Here is a 26,724-nt window from a genome sequence, read left to right as displayed (position 1 = left end):
TTATTGACCTTTGGGTTGTTTCCACATTTTGGCTGTTATGATTTATGCTGCTCTGAACATCCCTATGGAAGTTTTTGTGTGGACATATTTTTAGTATTTTCATTTCTGTTGATTGTATACCTTGGTGTGGAATTGCTAAGTAATGTGGTAACTCTGTGCTTAACATTTTGAGGATTGCTTAATAGTTTTCCAAAGCAGCTGTACCATATTAAATTTTCACCAGCAGTGAACGAGGGTTTCAATTTCTCTACATCGTCAGCAGCATTTGTTATTATCTGTCTTTTGGATTGTTGCCATCCTAGTGGATGTGAAGTAGTAGTAGCTCATTGTGGTTTTGATTTGCATTTCTTAATGGATAAAGATACTGAGCATCTTTTCAAGTTCCTTTTGGCCATTTGTATATTTTCTTTGGAGATATGTCTATTCAGATCTTTTGGCCTTTTTTAATTGGGTTATTTGTCTTTTTTGATTTTTAAGTTTTAAGGGTTCTTGGTGCGTTCTAAATACTAGTCTCTTATCAAATATATGACTTGGAAATATTTTTTCCCATTGTGGATGTTGTCCTTTGCTTTTTTGGTGGTGTTCTCTGAAGCATAAAGGCTTTTGATTTTGATGTAGTCCTATTTATCAGTTTTTTCTTTTGTCACTTATATTTTTGGTGTCATATTTAAGAAAATATTGTCTAATCCAACTTTACAAGATTTACTCTACGTTTTTTTCTAAACGTTTTATAGTTTTAGCCCTTACAATTAGGTCTGTGATCCCTTTTGAGTTAATTTTTGTGTATGATGTAAGGTAGCACTCCTCCTTCATTCTTCTATGTGCAGATATCCAGTTGTCTCAGAACCATTTGTTGAGAAGACTTATCTTCTCATTGAATTTTCTTGACACCCTTTTCACTGCCAAGGTATTTTTGTCTTAATATTTTCAGCATTATTATTTTTATTTACCATATAAGAACACAGGTAAAAAATGATAATAATAATAATAACAGTAATTAGCATTACTCAGTCTTTACTAGGTGTCATGAACTATTTTAGGAGAGCTACCATTTAGTACTAACAGTAACTCTGTGAGATAGGCACTTATTATCTTCATTTTACAGAAAGGAAGTGGAAGTATGGAAAGGTTAAATAATTTGAAAAAGGACACACAGTTGGTAAGTGTTGGAGCCATGATTTGAACTCAGTCAAGCTGACTCTACAGCCTATGTTCTTAACCATTATGCTATGTCTGTGTCTTGTTCACAGGAAACATAAAAATTTAAAACATTCAAAATTCTACTTCCCAGAGAACTACTGTCAGCATTTTCATATACATAGTCTTCCAAATTTTGTTCACTGCAAAAGAATGTTACAACAATGGGATTAGACTACACACACATTCTTGAAATGGTTTTATTACTTTTTATTGATATATATATATTTTTAAAGATTTTATTTATTTATTTGTCAGGGAGAGAGACATTGAGAGAGAGCGAGCGAGCACAAGCAGGGGGAGTGGCAGGCAGAGGGAGAAGCAGGCTCCCTGCTGTCAGGGAGCCCAATGCGGGACTCTATCCCAGGACCCCGGGATCATGACCTGAGCTGAAGGCAGATGCTTAACTGACTGAGCCACCCAGGTGTCTGCACTTTGTTGATATATTAATGACTTTCCTTGTCCATGAATCTGCTTCTAAAGCATCATTCTTAATGTCTGCATAGTATTCTTCCATATGTTTTTACCGTTATTGATTTAACCAATCCACTATTGTTGGACATTTGTTGTTTTTTTTAAAGATTTTATTTATTTGATATTTAAGTTGTTTTAATTTTTCATTTTGTAGGCACTGTTCTGATGCATGGATTCTTTTATGTACTCTTCCAGTTTTTTCCCTAGGATTAGGAAAAATCCCTTTAGTGGGAATTTAAGGAGTATGAAAAATCTATAAAGCTTTTAATACATATTGAAAAATTATTCTCTAGGAAATTCCTATATGCTTACCATTGGTATTTTATATTTTATATCTGATAGGTGACTCTGATCCTATATTGCTTTAGTGTGCGTCTTTTTGATTACCAGATTGAACATGTATCAACAATGATTATAATTTTTTTTTGTAAATTAGTTATTTGTATTTTGTCCATATTTCCATCTAGGAACTGTTTATAAGCAAAAAAGTGTGAATCCTATGTCTTTTATTTTTGCTTTCCCTCTAGTTTATCATTGCTTTTAAAATTTTTTCTTATGATTTCTTTTGATGTGTAGAAAATTTTTCAGTAGGAAAATCTATTAGCAAAACCTAATATCAACCTTTTCCTTTATGGCATCTTTGATTTTTAAAAATAATCCAGGGTCCTGGGATCGAGCCCCGCATCGGGCTCTCTGCTCCACGGGAAGCCTGCTTATCCCTCTCCCAATCCCCCTGCTTGTGTTCCCTCTCTCACTTGTCTCTCTGTCAAATAAATAAAAATGAAAAAATCTTAAAAAAAATAAGAGGTCAAAATATTGTTGCCAGTACCTGGCTTCCATGTACTGAGGGAGGACATCAGAATAAAAAATAATTTTCCTTTATATTTCCCTGGCTTGTTTTATCTTAAACATTGGTTATCTGTATTCCTTTAGCTTACAGAGAAATAAAGCATCAGTTTAACCATTTGGCATTAAAAATGTTAGTGGTGAGACAGGCTGGGATGGAGAAGTGGGTCACCTCTAAATTGTATGGTTTTCAGCAATATTTTCCTCTACATAGTTTGTAGACATTTAAATTTGCTCCTAGCATTTAGATGCAATATCTTAAAACTCAAACAACTGGTTTGTATGAGATAGTGTGGACTTTTACAGAAACGTTGGTTAGAAAAATCACAGACTATCCAATCATGAACTTCATTCAAGTGCCATCTCAACACAACATGGAGATTTGGGATTTTCTGCCTGAGTGAGCTGGTTATTCCTCAAGCAGTGGAACAATTTCCGGCCTCCTAATCTGGTTTGTTGAGATGGTATGGCCACCAGACTGCTTTCACACAGTTGGTTTAGAAAATGGATTTCCCCCCTATTTTTAATCCATTTTTTCCATACATTTCTAATTTTGATTCCAGCTCCATGTCTGATTTATTCTTTTTTAGAGGACTAGAAATGTACCTGCCTTAATTAAAAGCTAATACTAAGTACTTTCTTTTGCAAGACACTGTGCTGAACACTTCATAAGCTTTATCTCATTTAATCCTCACAATAAAATATACTAGTTTTGTGCATGTTTTGTATAAGAGGAAACTGAGACGAAGTGAGATTAAGTAAACTGCCCTAGATCAAAGAGCTAGGAAATTGCTCTACAGATTCAAACCCAGGTCTCAGGCTGTATGTAGGGCTTTGCTATAACACATTGCTCAGGAGAGAAAAGGAGGTAAAGAACTTTATTGACTTTAAGCCTAGATGAAACCTTACCCATGTAGAGATAAACCCCAGTGCCTGTACATATTGGAAACCATTATTATTATAAGTGTTACTACATTTGTAAACTCGTACAAACTAGAGGGTCACCATTTATACTGTCAGTTAAATATTTGATTCCTCATTTTGGTCATTTGCTCAGTAATACCTGCTTTACCTCTGCAAGTTCTAAATATACACACCTTGAAAGCTAGGGTTTTAGCAGCACACTTGTAATTGAGATTTCTTTGCAGCACTGCATACCCTGTCTCTTTTTGTGAACTGGGAAAATACGTGCTAGGAATAAAAGAGTACTTTCTAATCTTGGGAGTTTAAAAAAAAAACTTTGATATATTTCTTAAAGATATAGTAAAATGAAAATTCTTGAAGGTTTTTGCTCCTAAATAAACCAGATCTGTAGGCATTATAACGATGTCACTTTTTCACAAACCAATGCTGTGAAGGTGTGATCTTTTGAGTCAGATTATATCAGAAGTTTTTTGTGTCACTGACTATATAGGTTTTAAATGTTTTTAAATTGTCTATTGCAGACTTGACATTTAATGCCTTTTGCATGTGAATTTTCCTCATTTTGTTTTCCAGAATCTCAGCAAAGTCCTTGTGTATCTTGCCTTTCTACTAATTTTTGCAATGTTTAAGGGCATCTTTTCAGACTGGGTCTTCCACTCACATATTATAAGGATGCTACCCAGGCCTGTCTCTTTTCCTTGCACAATCCCATAGGCCCACCCATGTGTTCTGGGTGAGGGGACAGTAATTATTCATGCTTTCTTTCTTGAGGGTCTAAATTGCACATATGTAAAAAGACCTTTAAGTTGAAAATTTTGAGGGGTGTGTGTGTGTAAAACTTGAAATGTAGTTTTGCTAACTGCAGTTGAGGAAGGATTATATAAGTATAAGAAAACATTATTTTGCTGAGGCTGTATAACTAAACCCATTGTGTTAATAGCAGGGTAGGTCACAACTCATATTTGAAAATGTGATTTTAAAGGATCAGAAAACACATTTTGACTTTCTGCCAATGCCCTTTTTGATTTAGCAAAACTCATTTACATGAGCACTATCTGAAATACTGAATAAGAAAGTGGAGAACACTCAGCTTTCTAGGTTCTGAAAATATGGATTGTATGTCTTGTCTTTCAAGGCAGCTTTTATAGAAAGTTAAAAAGTAAGAAAGAGTAACTTCATTATTGTGATTATTAATAATAACTATAATTAATTATTTCTTATTTTCAGACACTGAGTTAGTTATCAGTTGATATCCACAACAGCCCTGGGAAATAAGTGTTATGAATTACCATTTTGCAGTCAGAGAATGTGAGCCTCAGAGATAAACTTGCTTAAGATCACAAAGCTAGAAAGAGATAGAGCCAGGACTTGAAACAGAGGCCATCTGAATGTGAAATGAGTATTTTAACATCAGCTTTATTGAGTATAGTTCACACACAATCAATTGTACTTATTTAAAGTGTACAATATAAGTTTTAACACATGCATACACCCATGAACCCATTTCCATATTCAAGATAAAGAAATATCCATCACCTCCAAAGCTTTGCTCATGACCCTTTTAATGCCTCCCTCTAGCTCTGCCTTGCCCTCTCTCTCTAAATGTACATTTCCAGTTACCTGCTTTCTAGCACTGTAGATTATTCTGCATTTCCTAGAATTTTACATATATGGATTCATACAGTTTGTATTCTTTTTAGACTGGCTTCTTTCACTTAGTATCACTGTTCTCAGAGTCATCCATGTAGCATGTATCAGTGCTTCATTCTTTATATTGTGGAATATTATTCCACTCTATGGATTAAATGCCACAGTATTTTTATTCATTCACTCTCGATGGGCATTTGAATTGTTTTCATTTGGGGCTATTACAAATAAAGTTGCTAAGAATATTATAGGCAAGTTTTTGTGTGGACATAGACTTTCACTTTTGTAGTTTTCGTTTGGGGCTATTACAAATAAAGTTTTTGTGTGGACATAGACTTTCACTTTCATAGAATAAATACCTAGAAGTGGAATGGTTAGATCATATAGTAGATACGTGTTTAAAATTTTAAGAAACCACCAAACGGTTTTGCAAATGTGTGCCATTTTATATTCCTACCAGCAGAGTACGAGAGTTCCAGTTACTGCATAGCCATGAGGCACTCAGTCTTTTTTTTTTTTTTTTTTTGGCTTAAAAAAATTTATTGTTGTCATGTTTTCACCATCAAAACTTAGGATCTTGGTCTTTCCTCTTGCTTGTATAAGGCCAAAAGAGAGACATTGGCTACTTTGACAACCTTAAAGCGAACTCCAGGAATGTCACCGACAGCATGACCTTTGTGACCAAATCCAGCAACCAGAACCTCATCATTTTCCTCAATAAAATTCAAACAACCATCATTGGGTACAAATTTTTTTTGCCATTCTTGATCAGTTGGACCCTGACACACTTCCTGATGGCAGAATTTGGCTGCTTGGCTTCAACTCCTACTTTTTCCAGCACAATTCCTTTTGCATGGGAAGCGCCTCCAAAAGGGTTGGCCTTCAGGCTGTGCCAAATGGGCTTTCTTGTACAGTTTATCATGCCACTTCTGATCTCATCGGTTGCTGCGGAGCTTCTTGGCAGTACAGAGACCGCGACACTTACCCATCCTGCCGGTGCCACGGGCCTAAGCAAAAGCGAGGTACTCAGTCTTTTTAATTGTAGCTGTTCCAATAGATGAGCAGTGGTATCTCATTGTGGTTTTAGTTTATATTTCTGTATCATCTAATTATGTTGAACATTTTTTTCATGTACGTATTTGCTACCTGTATGTATTCTTTGATAAAATATCTGTTCAAATCTGTTTCTCATTTTAAAGTTGTTAATTTATTATTGCATCTTGATGGTCTTTGTATAATTTAGACACAAATTCTGTATCAGACATGTGATTTGAAAATATTTTCTTGCACTCTGTGGCTTGCTCTTCATTTTCTTAACTGTCTTTTGAAGAAATAGATGGTCTTAATTTTGATGGAGTGTAGTTTATCAGTTTGTTGTTTTTATGGATTGTGATTTTGATGTCTCTTGTAGGTTGAATTATTTTTCCCCAAAAAAGATACTTCAGAGTCCTAACCCTTTGTGCCTCAGAATTTCACCTTATTTGTGCCTATTTGTACCTATAGGGTCTTAACAGAGGTAATCAAATTAAGATGAAGTCATTAAGGTGGGCCCTAATCCAGTATGACTGGTATCTTTATAAAATGGGGACATTTGGATACAAAGACAAACATACACGTAGGGAAGATGATTTATAGAAACACAGGGTAAACATGGCCATCTGCAGGTCAGAGAAAGAGGCTTGGAACAGATCTTTGTCTCTTAGCCCTCAGAAAGATACCCAACCTGCTAACACCTTGGTCTGGAACTTCCTAGCCTCCAAAACTGTGAGACAATGAATTTCTGTTAAGCCACCCAATTCATGGCACTTGCTTATGCCATAGCAAATTAATACAGTGTCACAAGGATTTTCTTTTATATTTTCTTTTAGAGGCTTTAGGATTTGTGTTTAGGTCCGTGGTCCATTGTGAGTTGATTTTTATACGTGGTGGTAAGGATGGATTGAAGCTTAGATTTTTGTGTATGAATGTCCAGTAGTTCCAGCCCCATTTGTTGAAAAGAGTAACCTTTCTCCACTGCATTGCAATTTCATCTTTGAGAATCAGTTTTCTATATATCTGTATGTCTGTTTTAAGACTCTTATTCTGTTCTGTTGCTCTATTTGTCTATCCTGATGCTAATGCCAAACTGTCTTTGTAATAAACTGTGAAACCAGGTTGCATTTCCAAAGTTTTGAAAATCTTTGCTCTTTTCCAAAGTTGCTTTGCTATTTTAGGACTTTTCCATTTCCATATGAATTTTAGGGTCAATTTGTCAATTTCTAAAAAAAAAATTTCCCTCTCTAATTTTGATTTGGATTGTGTTGAATCTATAGATAAATTTGGGGGAGATTTGACATCTTAACAATATTGAATTTTCTGACCCATAAACAGTATATCTCACCATTATTTTGGTTTCCTTTAATTTCTTTCAACAACATTTTGTAGTTTTTAGCATTCAGGTCTTAACAATCTCTTACCAGATTTATTATTATTTCATATTTTTGTATTATTATAAATGGGATCATGCTTATTTTAATTTTTTATTTTTTCCCTAAGTGTACAAACTCTTATGTCTTGATGTAAGAAGTTACTTCAATGATGGTTTATATACAGTGTAGTTTCAGTGAGTGAAGCATTAGGCTAAACTCTTCTATCTTAATGAAAGAAGATGGTACTTGAAGTTCTTTTATATTAAGTGGCATTCTTTTTAAGTTTCAACTTCTTATTGTTCATTTATCACATATCGAAGTACAATCGGTTGTTGTATAATGATCTTGTATCCTGTAAACCTGCTGGACTGATTAGTTCTAGTAGCTTTTAGGTAGAGTCCCTCAGGTTTTCAACATAAAAGATCATGTTGTCTATAAAGGTAGTTTTACTTCTTCCCTATAACCTATATGTCTTTTACTTTTTCCCTCCTGCTTTAATGTACTGGATACAATCTCCAGAATAATGTTGAATAGAAAGTAGTGAGAGGGGACATCCTTGACTTGTTCCTGATCTTAGGAGGAAAGCATTCTGTCTTTTACCATGAAGTATGATGTTAGTCAGGAGTTGGCAAATTTTTTTCTGTAAAGAGCAAAATAGTAAATTTTTGGCTTTGAGGGCCATATGGTTGCTGCTGTAACTGCTTGACGGTGCTGTTGCAGTAAAAAGCAGTCATATCTTCCTCACACATAGGCACTGACATTACTTAGCTAGATACGCAGGTGGGATTCTCTGTAGATCTCTGATGTTTTCTCTTTCTGCAGTTCTTCTTTCTCAGGTAGCCTGTCCTGCACATTCTAGCTGCCTTGGTCTCTTTGGAATTTCAGCGCTGTCTCCTAACTTGGGGAGTGCACCAGGCTCCACCTGGGTTCCCCGCCCCTGCACTGAGCCCTGGAAACTTTCTCAAGGCAGTGAGCTCTGGCAATCAGAGAGCTCCCCTTGTTTGTTTCCCGTGTCTCATATACCACCCTTCGTTGCCTGTTCTTTGTTGCCTTGATGTCCAGTGTCTTGAAAACCACTGAATTATAGATTTTGCCCATTTTTAGGTTGTTTCTCGCAGGAGGGTAAATCTGATCACTGATATTCCAGACCCGAAGTAGGTAATCATTATTTATATTACTAGCTATTTTGATTATTTATCTTAGGATAAACCTTAATGACATATGAAAAATAATAATTACAGTCATTTTACGGTTCCTTTCAGTGGCCTCTTTTCCCCATATTTCTGATCCCAGCCAAGAGAATTAGTAATACAACTGATCTGATTTACAATATTCTACAAGCCAGTGGGCTGACGCTTATGTTAGAAACAAAGTACAATTAGGAGGCCAGTGTGGTAGGTGTGCTGAAGTGGCTCTTTGGGGGAAAGAGTTAATGGGGCATATGTGAGGGTAAAGTTTGTTTCTGAGGACGCAAGGCCTGTGTATAGACAGAAGTATTGAACAGACAACAGCATGCAATTAACTCTGACACAGGTAAGTTCTATCTCTGGATCCTAATAGAGTTAATTAGACAAACTTAATGGAAAATAGGGTTGCTTATGGGATTCCAAATTCTGGACTCACTATTTTAGTCATGATGCATGTACTTGAATATTATAAAAATAAGGTAAACCTTGGAAAACATGAGGCTTTGATCACACCAAGGATTATCATAGAAGGTGAGTGGGGAGGAGAGAAAGGGAGACCACCACCACTGAATGTGCCAGACACTAGACATGTTCCTATTCTTGTCCTGCCATATGGCCGTGAAGCAGGAGGTGGCAGAGCTGGGATTGACGCCTGCCCAGGCTGACTCCATAGATAGAGCACTTTGTATCATGGTGGCCCTTTGTTTCTGACTGCATTGTTTGACCCCAAGGGCCACCACGTCTTCCTGTTTCTCATGTCTGTTGGCCATATGTGCACTTTATTGCCAGTGCCAACCATGTTTCTCTTTCATACCCAACTTGCTTGTTTATGGAATTGTATCATGTTTTTGTTTCCTGCGTCTATGAGCAGAAAGAGAACATTCCAATATTGAGCTCTTATCATCCTATGGGAAATGGCCTCAATCTGTCTTGTACTGCTCGCACCAACTGTAAGGTGTTGGACCTAGCAGGGAAGCCCTCCTTGAACACCAGGCTTCTGATCCAAGACACCCATCCATGGGTTGTGTCTGAAGGATCTGGGACCCAGGCCATGGTTTATGTCCCCTGTAAACATCCACTACTATAGAAACATTTCTTTTACTCTTGTATCCCCTACCCCTTGAATTGTATAGCATGGGAGAGCATTTTGTATTTAGGTGTGAATAAAACAATTTTTCTAAATTAATCAATGTAGAAAATGTTAATTCTTCTGAGAGCATTGCACCCAAAAAGTGAAACTGCTTCACCAATTTAATGTACCAGAAGAATAAGAGAGAGTCATTTTCAGGCAAAGAAGTAGAAATCAATTACTTGTAAAATTTTTTAAATTCTTTTTTTTAGGTGATTTTATTTCTAGATTAAGTAAATCCCCCTGTGCCTTTTCTTACCTGATTTGCTTCAGTTAGAACCAGTGGAACCAAAAAAAGGGGACAGTAGACCTATCATTGATCTGCAGAAAAAACATGCCACTAAAGAAAGCCAGTAATGACATTTTAAAGAAGTGACTTTTGAAAAAAAAGTTATCCTGAAAAATCTGATTTAAGTCTGGCTTGACTATTTCAGTGTATCTGTGGGTACCAACTAAATTTGTGCAAAATGTCTTTAAAATGACTGCATTCAAAGATGAGAAATCAGCAGTTGACTAGAAGCAATCCCATAAATTCTGGCTCTGTGCTTGGTCGCAAATGTGAAGTGTCAGTTCTGAGCTATACCTTTCAAAGACACCAGCCAGTATGGTGTAGCTTCTTGCTAGTGTGATTGGAGGAACTCCTTCTTTTATACTTTTATGAACAGGCCAATGAGGGGGAGAGGGAGCTCATTAATTGTGAGGTTTGGGTGATGTCCCAGAATCTCAGCTTCCTTGTGCAGTTGTGAAGATGTAACAAAATGGTGTGAGTAAGGGTTAGTGGGCACTTGATAAAAAAGAGCCATGTATGGGGCAATGATGAGAGTTTATAAACTCAGGGTTTGGATGAATCTAGTCTGGTTCTTTGCACCCAAAGTTCAAGTTTCAAAAATGCTCTATATCCTAGGAAGCTCTATGGATTAGTAAAACATTAGTAACAGTGATAGATTGTAGGATATGCACTTTGAGGCCAGGGAAGCAATGTTTTATACATTTTCATCCTCTATAGAAGCTGGAACCAATACGAAAACATAGTGTGTGCCAACTAAAGAATTATTGATTATTGGAAATCAGAAGAGACCTCATTTTTCTCTTATATCAATCTAGAATTCCTTACAAATGGCTCTTTGAATATATTGGGAAGTGTGTTTGGTTCTCAGTAATTTGGTATTAAGGAGAATTTACCTGTGGTATGTGTTTGGACTTTTTCTGTGGCATGTGATAGAAAACCCATTTTATAATGGTATAAGAAAAAAGAGATAATTTATTAACCAATGAATTTGAGAATCAGAGAGTATCTTGGCTTTAGGTGTGGCTTGATCCAGGTGTTGAGATGGAGACATCTAGGCCCCGTGTCTCACTCTGTTTTCCCACACTCCTGCTCCACAAAGGCTCTGTTCTCTGCCAGGCTTAGTTGTTGCAGCTAGACCTCATGTACCTCCAGGTTCAGTCCAGCAGACTGAAACATTATCTCTACTAACTCTTGCCCACATCCCAGGGCTTACTTGGACTGGAGAAGCTTGGGCCACATGTCCATTCTATAGCAGGTCCTGTGGAGGAGTGGGTCAGTGTGCACACTGGCCGGGTCTGAGTAAGACATTCCTTCCTGGAGCTGGCAGTCTGGTTCTCTCAAAGCAGGAGACCTGAAAGTTGGGATGAGATGAGTTTACTACTGCCAGAAGAAAGGGGGGGGGGCAGACATCAGGTGACCAGTTTACAGTAAGTATTCACTCCATCTGTGGACCTTTTGGTTGCCTTCTCCAGGCATTTTCAACTCACTCCTCTGCCAGTAAAGTTTAGAGAAGGGATATTATCCTTAATGAGGTAATGACAATTCAAAATAAACTGTTTTGTTATATGAGTCCTATTTGTTTTCAGGTGTCTTGGGTGCCATTTAAACAACAGAGGCTTCCCCCAAGTGTCTAGACTACACTCAAGGGTCTGACAGGATCTCTCTAGGGATCTAGGGATTTGCATGGAGTTGAGTTCAACTTTTCATGATCCATCTTAGCTGTGACTTTCTGGAAAACTGAGCATGTGGTTCTTCCACAGAGCTCTGCAGAGATATGAACAGAACGGCAAGATTAAATTCTGTGCAAAGGGCAATCTTTGCATGAAGCCCCTTCTCATCATCCATATTTCACCTCATAGGAAAGGCCTTCCTGATTCTTCTTATGAAGAATTCTTCTTATCATTACCTGAAATAAGCTTTTGTTCAATTTTTTTTGTCAGTCTTTTCTCTCTAACATTAAACTCCATAAGAACAAAAAATGTTTTCTTTCTTTTCTTTTCTTTTTGGATAGCACAGTACCTGGAACAGTGTGGCACAAAGTAGGCACTCAACAGACAGTAGAGAATAAATGAACAGCTCTAAGAACCAGTCTTCTGCCTCCCTAGGAACAAACTGTCCTTTGTAAACATGACGTTGGCTCGAGTAACTACAGTGGTGGTTGAGTCCAGCCACAGCTGTGTTGTAATGGCTGGGCCATGTAGTGTAACGAAGTTACTAAGCTCCCAAAGTTTGTGCTTTATCCCAAAGACATATTACTGGCTTTAGGCAAGGAGTGAATCTGGCTTCTGTGATAGATGGGGCTTACAGTTAAAGACAATAAGCATTGTAGTATGGTGTGTTTTATCTTGAACCACACAATTATATCTGAGGACAAACGTGATTGCACTATATAGAAATGGAATAAGGTTTGCTATTGGTGCATTCTTGGAGCTCACAATCTCACAACCTGCTTGACAGAGATATCAACTTGCAGAATTTTGCCGTAGTGCCTGGAAAAGAGTTAGAGTTTCCTTTGCGAGTACCTCTATGTGTGCCTCCCCGCTCCCACCAAGCTGTAAGAAAGAGAACTGATTTGAGGTATTGCCCTTGTTAAAGGGGATCTTCCTGTCCCCATTGCAGAGACAACCTGTTGATTTGATCTCTGTGTAGATCTGTGGCAGCCTGGGCTCTTTGATGAATTGTATTCATTTGGTCAAATGTGTTGGCTTAAACTTTGCAGAAATGAAGTTGAATGAGCATCAAAAGAAGCTAGAGGGCTGATGGTTTAGCACATGAGTGGGCCTCAGAGAACAAGTTAGCTTTATTTATAGATATTGCTTTTATGGTGAACTATCTAAAAAGACATCCACAAAATGAAAAGAAACCAAATCTCAATTTTAAAAATATTGCTTGGGGTTATCACTCTGTGAGTCTAAATGATTCAGAATTTCTCATTCCACTTTGACATTTTTAACAAACATGTATGAGGACCTTCCAAGTATTAAGCATTGAGGATATAAAATTGGATAAGATACAAACTGTGTTGACTTCAGGAAGAATTCAGTCTAGAAAGGAGGCAGATCTGCACACAACTCATTTTAGTGTCTGTGCTAAGTGGTATGATATAGTCTGTTCAAAATACCATAGGATGTGACAAGTAATTCTTGGGGTGGAATGTGTGTGCATATGTGCGCGTGCGTGCGTGTGTGTGTGTGTGTGTGTGTGGTGTTTATGGTCTTGCTATGACTTTTTATCTCTAATAATAGAAACAGTAAACACAACCAATGTTCATTGAGTACTTTTTAAGTCAGGCAGCTTTCTAATTACTTATTACCTTTTATCTCATGTAATCCTTGTAGTAGACCCTATGTGGTAGGTACCTGGATCATTCTCATTTTGCAAATGAAGAAACTGAAGCTCATAGAGGATCAACTTGTCCCAGGTCATGTGGCAGAACCAGTATTTACCTAGGTGACTGTTGTCAGCGGCGGCTGTGCGGAACCGCGGTCCTCATGTTTCCGTGCTGGTTGGCAGGATGCTCCCGGAAGCGCTCTCTGTGGTTCATATGGGGTTGTTTTCTTCCCCTGCAGGTTACTCTGTACTTGTATGGAATCCATGCACATGTGTGTGCCCCTAAGGTGACTTTACTGGTGTGAGGATTGATTTTAGGTGTTAACTTCACTGGCCCTGGGGTTCCAGATTAAACTTGTTTCTGGGTGTGTCTGTGAGGCCATTTCTGCATGAGATGAGCGTTGAATTGGTGAACTCAGTCAAGTAGATTGCACTCCCCAACTGGGTGGTCATCCAACTGGTTGAGGGCCTGAATTGAACAAAGGGCGGAGGGAGGAGGAATTTGCCTCTCTTTTTCCTGCCTCACTGCTTGCTGCTTTCTCCTCCTTCTGGACTGGGATTTATGCCATCAGTTTCCCTGGTTCTCAGGCTTTCAGACTGGAACTAAATGACACTGATGGCTTTCTTGGGTCTCCAGGCCTCCAGCAGATCCTCCATGATTGCCTGAGCCAATTCCTTGTAATAAATCTCCTTTTATATATGTGTATGTGTATATATACTATATATGTATATCTCCCATTGGTTCTGTGTCTCTGGAGAACCCTGGCTAATATAACAGGTAGCAGGGGGAAATCTTACTATATATGTGCATAATGAAATGATGTTTGTTGGTCTGATTTAGAGAGCTCACTTAGTAGTCCCCACTCTGGTTCTCACTGGGTTTTCAGCATCAGTCTCAATGCTGGCACTGAGCTCGATCTACTGTGTTTTAATGTGCTCGCCACAGCTGGTAGAAGGTTCTGCCTGGGAGCCTTGGGGACCTGGATTTTGTTTGAGCTCCTCCCCCAACTTTTTGACTTTTGGCTTCTCAACATGACCTCCCTGGACCTCAGTTTCCACATCTGCAACATGGAAATGGGATATGTTTGCTCCTTCACCCAGGGGGTTGTTGGGCAGGGCAGTTCTTCCTGTGTGTATTGGTTCAGTCAGTTAGTCTGTGATGATGATCTCTGCAGGAGGGGCTGTAAGCCAAGGCCAGTCCAGACAGGAGCTATTCTCATGGAGCTCACAGCCCCCCTGGGGAGATCTGATGCACATGAATAAGCTTGAGCACAGTTACTACTACATACATAGTTATTATACAAATAATCATACAATAATTATTAGTTACTAATTATACAACAGGTTTTTAAAAAAGATTTTATTTATTTATTGAGAGAGAGAGAGAGAGAGAGCAGGAGGAAGGGCAGAGGGAGAGAGAGAATCTCAAGCAGACTACTCCACACTAAGTGTAGAGCCCCACATGGGGCTCAGTCTCACGACCCTGAGATCATAACCTGAGCTGAAGCCAAGAGTTGGACGCTTAAACGACTGAGGCATCCAGGCGCCCCTACAAGTTTTATTATACATATAGTGATAGTAGTGGTGATAGGCAGCTGTTACTTACCAATAACTTTCCATGTACCAGGAAAACATACTTTTATTTAGACATTAGAATGAACTTCTGAGGGGCGCCTGGGTGGCTCAGTCGTTAAGCATCTGCCTTCGGCTCAGGTCATGATCCCAGCATCCTGGGATCGAGCCCCACATCAGGCTCCTTGCTTGGCGTGGAGCCTGCTTCTCCCTTGCCTTATACTGCTCCTCCTACTTGTGCTGTCAGGCTCTCTCTGTCAAATAAATAAATAAAATCTTTTAAAAAAATAAAAATAAAATTAAAAAAACATTTAAAGTAGTACATATGCATGGTATAAAATTAAGACATACAAAACTACATTAAATGAAAAATTAGTCTCCTTTTCACTGTAGATCTCTTAGTCCTACTCTCCATAGAAAACTCACTATAAACATTTTTTTGTGTCCTTCAAGAATTCTTATTCACATATGGGCAATATACTTACATCTATTCTTTTGCACAGGTGCAACCATTTTATGTACAATTCTATACAAAAAAAAAGATCAGTCTCTACCTCCTTATTTTATTTTTTTAAATTTTATTTTATTTACCATGCATTACATCATTAGTTTATGATGTAGTGTTCCATGATTCATTGTTTGCGTATAACACCCAGTGCTCCACGCAGAATGTGCCCTCTTTAATACCCGTCACCAGGCTAATGCATCCCCCCACCCCCCTCCCCTCTAGAACCCTCAGTTTGTTTCTCAGAGTCCATAGTCTCTCATGGTTGGTCTCCCCCTCCGATTCCCCCCCCTTCCTTTTTCCCTTCCTACTATCTTGTCCTTTTTTTTTTTTTTTTAGCATAGTGTATTATTTGTTTCAGAGGTACAGGTCTGTGATTCACCAGTCTTACACAATTCACAGCGCTCACCATAGCACATACCCTCCCCAATGTCTATCACCCAGCCACCCCATCCCTCCCACCCCCCACCACTCCAGCAACCCTCAGTTTGTTTCCTGAGATTAAGAGTCTCTTATGGTTTGTCTCCCTCTCTGGCTTCATCTTGTTTCATTTTTTCCTCCCTTCCCCTATGCTCCTCTGTCTTGTTTTCTACCTCATTATTTTTGATAGTGAATAGTACTCTTTCTCAGAGAATCAGTAGGTTAAAAAATCATATTATGTGAAGGTGTTCTGTAAAAGTAAAAATGTTAAGAAGTGACTATGACCCTAAGAACTGGGCAGCGTATTGGAGCTTGAGCTAAGTGGCTTCAGTAAAGGACTCTGGATTCTGGGGCAGCTTGATGATCTGACAGAGGCTGCAATGTGGCTTTGTGGATGTGCAGGTGAGTCTGGAGAGGGTTTTCCTGGGCATGTGTGTGTCCAGGGCTGATCTTGGGCCCCTGCTCTGTAATGAAAACACTGATTCCCACCCTCCTGGCTGATATCTGAGGCTGGTGGGAGGGTCTTACACTGGTTAGGATTGGCTTGGGGACAGAGTGGGACAGAAGCAGCCAATGACAGAGACCTGGGACCTGGGTTGTCCTCTTGGGCCTCTGCCTTCCCACACCACTTTCCTGCTCTGTGTTTTTTTTCCTCTTTCTACATTTCCATCCCTCCCTTTCCACCCATACTCTCACCAACCTTCACTGGTAAAATCCTGCTTTAAATTCAAAATCTTCCCCAACATCCTCGTAGCTCCTTCTTACAGTACTGGGGGTATGGCATGATAAGAGCTAACTTGTGAATTCTCACTACATTCCAGACACCGCTCTAAGTTCCTTACATGAATTTACTCACTGAATCCTTATCACCATCCTGTAAAAGACTATATCCCCCTTTTATAGATGAGGAAGGCTGAGGCACAGAAAGGTCATACCTTTGATGAGTGGTGAAGCGCAGTTTCAAATTATGGCAGTCTGATTCAACTGTCTGACATACTAACCATAATGGCTATTATTTGGTTTTCACAGTGACCTTGAAGTAGGTGTGGTTGTCTCCATTTTCACAGATAAGAGGCGGAACTGGGTTTTTCCATGCAATTCTCATGTTCTTTCCCCTCTAACTCACTGCCTCTGTACATACGTCTCTGACATAGAAGCCCTCATGCCTGATCTACCCACCACTACTGGGGTCTCTTTCTTCTCCCAACAATAGCCACACTTGGCATTGCTCCTGGCATATGGCAGGCACTCAGTAAGTAATTGTGGCACAATCTGTCTGTCTCTTGGCGGCTCTATGTGTGTGCAGGTTCCTTACCTTACCTAAACTTAGAGGCATGTCTCACCACATATAATTTTGAAACTATATACAGAAAAGTATAAAGACTTGTGATGACTTATTGTGGACATGTCACCTGGAGTTCATCTGCGTTCTTGCTTGAAAGTGTTTTTACATTCATGGAGGAGTGCTGTTCCCTCCGTGTTCTGGACCTGGCATGTCATCAACAGATATAATAAGGCATCAATGTCACCTGGAGCCTGTCGTGAGCCGCGTGGGAAGTGGCTGCGGGGTCCAAGAGCTGTGGAACTGCAGGGATTCCCGGTGCTTCTCCCAGGCTCTGCTGTGCTCTGTGGAGTGTGGTTGGCACAGATCCCCTGGCCGAGCCCGTGCCTGGCTGTGCGGACTCTGTATGGGTGTTTGGATGGAGTTGTAGTAGAGTGTGGCAGTTACTCTGGCTCATTTACCCACATGCATGTTGAACAGATGATGTGCCCTTATTGAAGGGCATATTTGCATATTAATGTGCCTGCATTTTGCTTCTGAGCCCTTTATTTCCTTAGGACTATGCCCCTGAAGTTTGTGCTTAGGTCTGAGAATGCCTATAAGTTCTAGCCGTGCCCATGTCTGTTATAACTGTCCCCTAAGCAGTACCAGGCACACATTTGAGCAACCATAAATATTGAGTGAATGGACGGTCATGTCTTTAGGGAGTGAGAAAGGTTCTGGGTAGGAAAGAGTTTCTGAAAATGCTTCACCTATATGGGTTCCTCTATTACTGAACCCCAACATTTCCTTCATGTTTCAGTACTTGCAAATGATTCATGGTGTTTCTGACAGCCCAGCCATTAAGAGGTGGCATAGTAACTTTGGCTGTGACCTTCTTGGTTGCATTAGCTTTTACATAGAGAGTTGCTAAAATTAAACTGTTGCTTTGGCTTAGTGCTGTTGACCTGCTTTCATCATCTGAGAAAATGTGCAGATATTAGAAAATTTGCCAGGGGCTGGAATTTGGCTGTGGAAATGAATTTCAGATAATCCTCCCTTTAGCTAAAAGAGCTTCTAGTATTATAATTTGCATGTGTTAACCAAATTGTTAATTATGCACAAAGCAATGTATATGGTGACTAAATTACCATAATTTTGTTACGAATGGTCATTTTCTGCTTTAGTCCCTTTAATTGTATTGTGAACTGTATACATGATCCTGTAGCATTCTTTTTTTGTTGTTGTTTTTATAAAGATTTTATTTATTTATTTGAGAGAACATGAGTGAGCCCAAACAGGGGGAGGGGCAGAGGGAGAGGGAGAAACAGACTCACTGCTGAGCAGGGAGCCTGACATGGGGCTTGATCCCAGGACTCCGGGATCATGACCTGAGCCAAAGGCAGACGCTTAACTGACTGAGCCACCCAGGTGCCTCTGTAGCATTCTTTAATTTAGTTTAACAGTTCTTTTGTGGATCACTAATATAAACTCACAGTTGTACCTAGATGTGTAAAAGCATAATTGATGATAATAATCCAATGTATTACCTTGGCCCAGCACAGAGTCAGACATATGGGAAAGGATTGCTAAGTATTTAGTGATTCATCTAATATGCGTACATCCATTTTTCCATCTGGTGATAGTGCTATTAAAAATATTTTTTAGCAGCCATATAAAAGTATTTTATTTATTTTTTTAAGTAGGTGATATTTATTCTTATATATTTCAGATTTAAATTATTGCTCCAGAGCTCTATGATACAGTTCTGGAATCCCAATTCATTCTTGTCTAAGCATCTGACGAGGTTCACGATGTATGTTTTCTTTGAGACAAAGAATTGGCTTTGTCTATAATCATGCCTATAGCTGGCCCTCAGTATGGAGGTGGGATGGCCCACTATCTGGGTGAGATAGTCAAAAAGTTGTTAATCCCACCAGTTGGCAATGAGTCCTATAGCAACTCCCAGATTGTGGTTGAGACCATTGTGAATCTAAGAGGCCAGCCACCATTCCTTCATTTTCTCCAAGTTTTATTGTTGCATCTGGCCAGCAGTTTATTTGGACCATCATAGTATCTTATCTACACTCTCAGTAGAATGCCTTCAAGGGCATTATGTCTCTGACTTTTGTTCCATCCACATGGAGACCTGAAGCCAACCATTGTGAGTGGGGATGAGAAATGGGAGACGGAACCAACACTTCTTGTGCACCTGCTGGTCAGGTACTATACAAGATCGTTTACCTGTGTGATCTCATTTGATGCTCATGACAACCCTAGGAGGTAGGTACCATCACCTCCATTTTAGAGATGAGGAATCAGAAGCTTCATGTGCTTAAGCAGCTTGACCAATGTCCTAGTTACTAATTTGAACTTAGATTTGCCTATTGAGAAATCCACACTCAAAACTTCTATGCTGACTTGCTTCAAGTAGCACTGTTATTTTATGTTTTATTAATATTTGTCAGTCTATCCATCCATCTTTACATTTTCATGCAATGAATTCCTCCTAAATTCAGTGCCAGGAAGTCCTGTCTTTCTGTAAGCTGGTAATGCTCCCTTTTATTACATCATGATTTACATCATTTACTTCTCATAATTTTCTTTTTGCTTGACTGGAGAGCCAAATTGAGTACTTAGTTGTAATAATCCTCATCTCTGATTTCTGGTATTATTATTTCCCCCTTTCTATCTAGAATTTTACTGCTCCCTATTCTCTTAACTGCCTTGTAAACTTCCAGATTATTTCTTAAAGTTAAGGTAGAGTTTATAAAATCATCATAACATTTTTCAAAGTTAAGCCATTTTATTCATCTTGGACATGAGCTTAACAATGTTCAGCAATAAGGAGATACTGGATCAGTTTAAGCAATACTTCCACACACATGTGTGTATAGAAGTGTATGCAAGCGCATGCACATACAAATATTAGGAGGACATGGCCTGCGAGCCTCCTGTCCATGACCCGCTTTGGTCCGTCTTGTGTGACATTAGTCTCACTGACTATTCTTTAATCGCCTGATCAGAACCAACTACACAGTGTAATGAAAGATCACCCATCCAAAGGACATTTTCACTCTTACTCCTCTAACCGCCCCCCCCAACCATGTGAAAGCCGTTTTTAAAAAGGCATTTTCTGAATGAAGACTTTACAGTAGGTCTTTTTTAGTTTTGGACACCGCTGTAGGTGATCTGTATTAAGTCTTTCAGCCTATAAATTACTATTCTAGCATGAGGGCTGGGCCTAGAGCAGGGCATGGACAGAGTGGGAAACTCTCTCCCATGCAGGGACAAACCCATATAGTAATCATGATGGTTCTTCAGTGAATGCTCCTTCAGCCTCTGCTGTGAGGTAGACATTTTATGTTGCCAGATTCATTCTCTAACTTGGGTTTCATACCCAGTCAGTTCATGGAGGAGTGTGTGTCCTGAAGCATAAGGAGGCAGATGGTTCTGAAGGCTGGCACAGGGTGGGAGCTTCCTGCTGAACAGATGTCCCTCTTGGGGTAATGCCTGCTGCCCAATAAACCTATGTTTTCTGGCACCTATACCCATTGCCAACCGTTCTTTCACCTTTTGAATAGGCAACTTGTACCTCAAGTACATGGCGGGGGGTGGGGAGATGCACCAACCAGAAGCTGTGAACAAATACAAAAGCATTTGTTTAGCCTAGATGCTGCTGACAGTTCAGTATTGATGCTTTTTGTTTGTTTTGGTCCTAAGATTTGGTACTTTTGCTAGGAGACCCGTTGGCCTGTCGGCTATAAGCAGCACTCTGGATAGATATAAAACTCCCTCCATGAAGTTCTTTGGGGAATTACAAAGTTGAGTAGAAAATCCATTCTTGTTTATAAGAAACTGGTGATCCAATCAGCTTTTTCAATGCCAAAACCTAGAGGGAATGAAAAGCAAACGAAAAACTCCGAAACAACTCTTTAGTTCATAATTAGGAACATAATATAATTATGTTATAATTTTAAACATAATTTTAAAATGGCTTACTCTTAAATGGATTTAGATGCAGAGTTGAAAAATGTAAGAATGTTGGGGACATATTCTCTACTGTAGAACAGGACTTCTGGGCATTGAAGGTGTGGTAGAGAATGAGTCACTGAAGGTGGACATGTAAGCTTGTATTTTGGCTCCTTAAAAATTGCAAAATGGATTTATTTGTCCATTTAGTATTCTACAAAACAGACCTCCAACCAAAAGGGGCCTCACTGGCTCTCTTCCTTCCCCTTCCCCTCCCACTATAATTCTAGGAGACCCTTGGGCAGTAGTTACCTGTAACAAAAGGGGATTCTCAGGGGAAAGAAAAAGCTACCTTTCTGAATAAGAAAAAAAAATATCCAAAATAGTATCTAGAAACAAGCATATCCATGAATGGGCAAAGATCATCTGGGTTATTTGGGGCTTCTCTCCAGGATGATTCTGTTTAGGATACAGGATGGAAAAACATTGATAGATGCGTTATCATGGTCCAGTCAGTCCTGCCATGTGGGTTTTTGTTTCAAGGCTGAAAACCCAAATCATTACAGACTGGCTCCTGCTACATTTTGATGGGACCAAGGATTTTGCTGTAATATGGAGTCCTTGGTAAACAAGCACTCGCTAGTACCTGTTGCCATTGTTTTACAAGCCAGTTAAGAATGGTGACTAAGCAAGCCTCTAACAATCGCCAGTTACTGTTCCCAGGTTTGCATAAAACTTAGGTTGAATTCTCTTCTTTTGTAGATGTTCTTTTATCGTCTGGGGATCCTGAAGTTTCCTGATCCCTAATTGTTAGACATGTAAAACTTAACGGCTGAAGGAGAGTGGGAAAATGGTTCCTAGGTTCCTTCTGATTATGATGAGGCTATTGAGAACTCAATTTTTTAGTTCAAAGATGCCATACATTTGATAATCCTGGTTGGATTTGGTAACCTTGGTGTGGACAGGGAGGATTTTACAATTTGCCCTTATCAAATGCGAGAACTGAGAGAGAGGTCAGATTGTCACCCAGCTCACAGATAGCAAATCTGCTTTCAAACTAGTTTTTTAATTTCCAAGTTCAGTGCTATTTCCATTAAGCACATTAGCACTAAAAACTAGTACTTTCTATTCTGAAATGCTTTGATTATGAATTTGTCTAAAATATTCATTCTTTTTATAATACGGCAGTTTAGATAATATTAACACAGATCCAGATCAGAAAACTGAGGCATAAAGAAATTTGGGGGCTTGCTCAAGGCCATAAAATGAAATTAGAGGCAGAGCATCAAGAGAATTGTGGCCCTTCTAGCACACACGCCAATTGTTGTTTGCCTTTGTGTCTGGCTTCTTCTGTTTTGGAACACTTGCTGCTTCTTGTGATACTGAAGGAATACAGTCAATGGGACTTCGGTATCAGACACCAACAGTGATTCAGCGACATCATGGACTTTCCACTTTCTAGTTTCTTTTCCTTGGGGGGCTCATGATTTATTCTGTCTTCTACACGAAGTGGTTGGGAAGACGTACTGATAAACTGGTTGTATGCTTTTCAGCGTAAATACTGTCGAAAAAAGGAAAACTCAGGACTATTGCATTTGGCCAGTTACAAAAAGGTTTTTGTTTGTTTTTAAGAGATCAAGTTTGTCCATCATTTTCTTTTTACTGATCAGGAAAGAGATTGAGAGAGATGAAAAGACTTGTCAAGGTCACAAGATAAGTTAGTGAAAGTTTTAAGGTCACAAATAAGTTAGTGGAAGCTTTAGGATCAGCACTTAAGCCTTCTAATTTTCTGTTCTAGTCACTTTTTACTCTTACATCTTTGCATATATTAGCATTCCAATTATTTATTATTTTAATGTTTCTTACTGTTTTACAAGATTTTATGAGACTCCTCACTCCAAAATTTCTTCCTTTAATTTCCCATACCAAAAGCTTTTATATCTATAAAATATTATGTTGTGTAATAGAGAAAAAAAATTAGATTTTTAGAGGATATTCATCCATTCTCCTGATTTCTGATTGATCCCTTAGGACATCTGAACATATATGCCCTGAGACCCTATGTCTCCCTTTCCTGTTTTTCCTAAATTACAGTTCCCAATACCTGCCAAGCGTGGTCCTCTGGAACTGTTTGCTCTCTTCCCCTGAGGCTAGCTCAGACTGTGATCCTTTGCATACCCCAGAATGTCTTTAAATCAGCCAACTTAATTGTTAGCCTGGAAAACAGCAATTATCTATTGGGTTAAACATTCATACTGAGTGATCAGGAATGATAATGTTGGAGTTCAAACAGATAGGAAGGTCACTGCCATTCTCAGTCTCAGACATAGCGGAGACATATTCAAAACACTGTTTTTATCTCCTCAGTGTGAAGCCACTTAAATATTAACCAGTACATATTGGCTTGTATTGGAAGACAACAAAAGCATAATTATTGGATAAGAAAAGCTCCTCCAAGAGATGTTCCCAGAGCAACTGGCATAAAGTAATTAGAGTTTAACTATTACAGACAATACACTAAGTAGGTACTGATTGTATGGTGTGAAGATTAGCGATCAGGACTTCATTGTGTTACATATAAAATGCCACTGGAGAATGGAAAACAATAAAACTTCAACTGGTTATAATTGATATTTATACAGTGTCTTCCTCCCAAGATCCTGAGAAGTGCTAGCAAGCCATCATTATCTGTCATCTCTGTGTGGTGATGAACAATAAGGGTTTAGCAGGTTTGCTTAAGAAAAGAGTCACAGTTATTAATATTGGTGCCATAATATTTGGAAACACTCTTATTTACACACCTATAATGTCACCATTTATTCCGTTCTGCTGTTAAGCCGTGGAATCTTCCCCTCCCCCATGACTGCGGGACTTTGTCCTTGGCTGTTCCCTTCCCTCTCACCCTCCTCAGACCCTCCTAGCCTGTGGATTGCCACTGAAGTCTCAGGACCACCTCCCTGCCCCCCAGAGAAGTCTTGCCCCAGTTGATTGGGGAGTTCCTGGGGATTTCCCATATGTGACGAAATAATTCTTTCATGGTTTTCCTCCCTGAAGCCTTTCTTCCCTGATGTCCACGGTGCTTGCAAATGCTAGGTCCTAGTGCTTCATTCATCCTGGCCCCATGGTATCTCCTTTAGGAAAAGGGCTTCCCTGAACTGGTGTAGATTCCTGATTCTCCTAAAAGTGCAAACTCTGGTGTCATCCCAGTGGGTGTTGTGGTTCCCTGGGTGTCACTGAGCCGAAGCCACATGTGTTCTATGCATACACGAGAACGGTTTCCTCTTCTCCACTTGCTCACACCCTGGGTATCCTTGTGCAATACTCTTGCAGCCTGTGAACACAGCCCTCCTCTGCACTGGGCTCAGGCCTGGTGTGTGGGACCCCACTAGGGGACAGGTACTCTTTCTCTCTCTGTACTCACCCCTGACCCCAGGGCCTTTATCAGGCCAGGCAGATGAACTCATGGAAATCGGTGTCTCTAGGCTGCCTCCCTGTGTCTTTTCCAGATTAACTGGGAGGTCTGGAACCAACTAGAAACCCTGTAATATATAACCAGTCACAAAGATGATGGCTTTGTGACTGTCGGAAGAAACACTATGATTCACACTCCAGTGGTCCAGGGACAGAATGGTGAGCAAGAATTTACGGGCCGTGTCAGTGGAAAAGGAAACAAGCTGTTCAGTAGATTGCTTAGTGCTGGTGGAAAAAGAAGCCAGTATTTAGTGAGTTCTTAATATTCACTGGGCCATGTACTTAGTATTTACTGATTTTATGCACACATGTACATATACACATAATACACACGTGCACACACACACACACACAGATGCATTTCATTTAGTTCTTTTTTTCAGTCCTACAGTGGAAGCCAATTTCTTCATAGTCCAGGACAGGTAACAGGTTCAGAAAGCAGAGGGAAGAATGGAAGGGAGCCAGTATTTACTGAGTACCTACTTTGTGCCAGGCATTTTGGAGGTACCAGGTATGTGCTACCTTATTAATCCTTACAGCCATTCCTGCTTTGTAGGTAAGGACATGAAGACACAGAGAACGTGATTTCTTGATGGCCATAAACTTAGTAGTTGATGAATCTGTGATTTTGACTTTGATCTGTTCGAGTTCAAAGCCTTAGCTCTCTCCTTTGTGCAGCACAAGGGCCCCAGAGACCCCACTTAACTCTGTACCCACCATACCTGTTTCCAACCTTTGCCTCAGAGGCCCTAACCTCATTTACTTAATCAGAATCAGAACTCTAGGCCTCTGAACTTAACCCTTGCCCATATTCTCTCCATGGAGATATTGTTTGATGTGGTGACTAGATGCTGTAGTGTAATAGACTTTTGAGGGCGAGCCTGGGAAGCTAGGCACTGTTAGATAGCATCTCTGTAGGGAAATGCATGTCACATTCCAATTAAGTGGCTCACAAATAAACTTTGACTATATAATACACATTCAAATACATATATATAGTAAACTTTGAAAATTTGTAAGTTGGATATTCATAGCATAGAGTTAAATTTATTAAAATATAAAAATATTCTCATCAGTGTGCAAAACTTGGCCAAGTGAGAGGACTGAAGGACCTGGGAGCCTCACTCGCTATCTGGAGGCAGCTCAGAGTTGCTGGTAAAAAAACATGTAAGAGGCTCCTTGGTACAAGGAGCAAACCGTAGCAGTTTAAATATAAAATAAATATCACAGTAAGATCTCAATGATGTATTGAATTTTTCTTTTTCTTTTTTTTTTTAAGAGAGAAGGTGTGGGGAGAGGGAGAGGGAGAGGGAGAGAGAGTCTTAAGCAGATTCCCTGCTGAACACAGAGCCCGATGAGGGGCTCAGTCCCAGGACCCTGATATCATGACCTGGGCCGAAACCAAGAGTTGGATGCTTAACCGACTAAGCCACCTGGGCACCTTGATGTATTGAATTTTTAAGTATGATTTTAATTTAAGTTAATTTCCCCTCCTGCATCTTGCTGCTCTAAGTGACTCTCCAGCAGACCAATAATTTAATTTTGAAGCTGAATTAAGTTCAATAGTCATACTCACCAAAGCAGATACTTTCTCTTTAAACCTAGTAGCATTCAAGTAAATCTATATTAATTTCAGTTGTGGAAAGGATTTCTCTGCTGTTGGAACTGTGACTAATACTATTTCCATAATTCTTAAAATCAACCAAATTATCGAGGGTGTTTCTTTATCTAATTCCAACTTAGAATTAGGGGTTTGGTTTAGTAGTCCCTTCTTCTGAGAAGTCTTCATGCACCATATATGCTTTTCTGTTCCTCTGTGCCCCCACACCAGACTGCAAGCTCCCTGTGGGAGGGCCTGGTTCAGATTCACCGGCTTCCCTGCACCCAGCCCCATGTCCAATCCTCAGGAAGTTATTATTACATAAGCGACTTGGCAAATGACTAAATTATTCCCATTTTTTTCTAGTTGAGGACACTCAAGACAGGATAGATAATTGAATATGATCATATAGTAATAAGTGATGGAGCAGGCAGGAGGAAGTGTGAGCCCAGTAGAAGGCTGAAGGAGCTGGTCTCTGGATTATCATAGTTG

The 26,724-nt window shown here is 39.5% G+C and overlaps 1 protein-coding gene and 1 pseudogene across 8 annotated transcripts in view; one reads left to right on the top strand and one right to left on the bottom strand.

Annotated features, from left to right (window-relative positions):
- PDE1C (phosphodiesterase 1C) overlaps nt 1-26,724 on the top strand; it is a 537,291-nt gene that overhangs the window by 276,302 nt on the left and 234,265 nt on the right. The window lies entirely within an intron of this gene.
- On the bottom strand, nt 5,658-6,077 carry LOC113912024 (annotated as a pseudogene).

The sequence above is a fragment of the Zalophus californianus genome, chromosome 12, assembly GCF_009762305.2.
Source record: "Zalophus californianus isolate mZalCal1 chromosome 12, mZalCal1.pri.v2, whole genome shotgun sequence".
Taxonomy (NCBI): domain Eukaryota; kingdom Metazoa; phylum Chordata; class Mammalia; order Carnivora; family Otariidae; genus Zalophus; species Zalophus californianus.
This window is presented reverse-complemented; position numbering and strand designations above follow the sequence as displayed.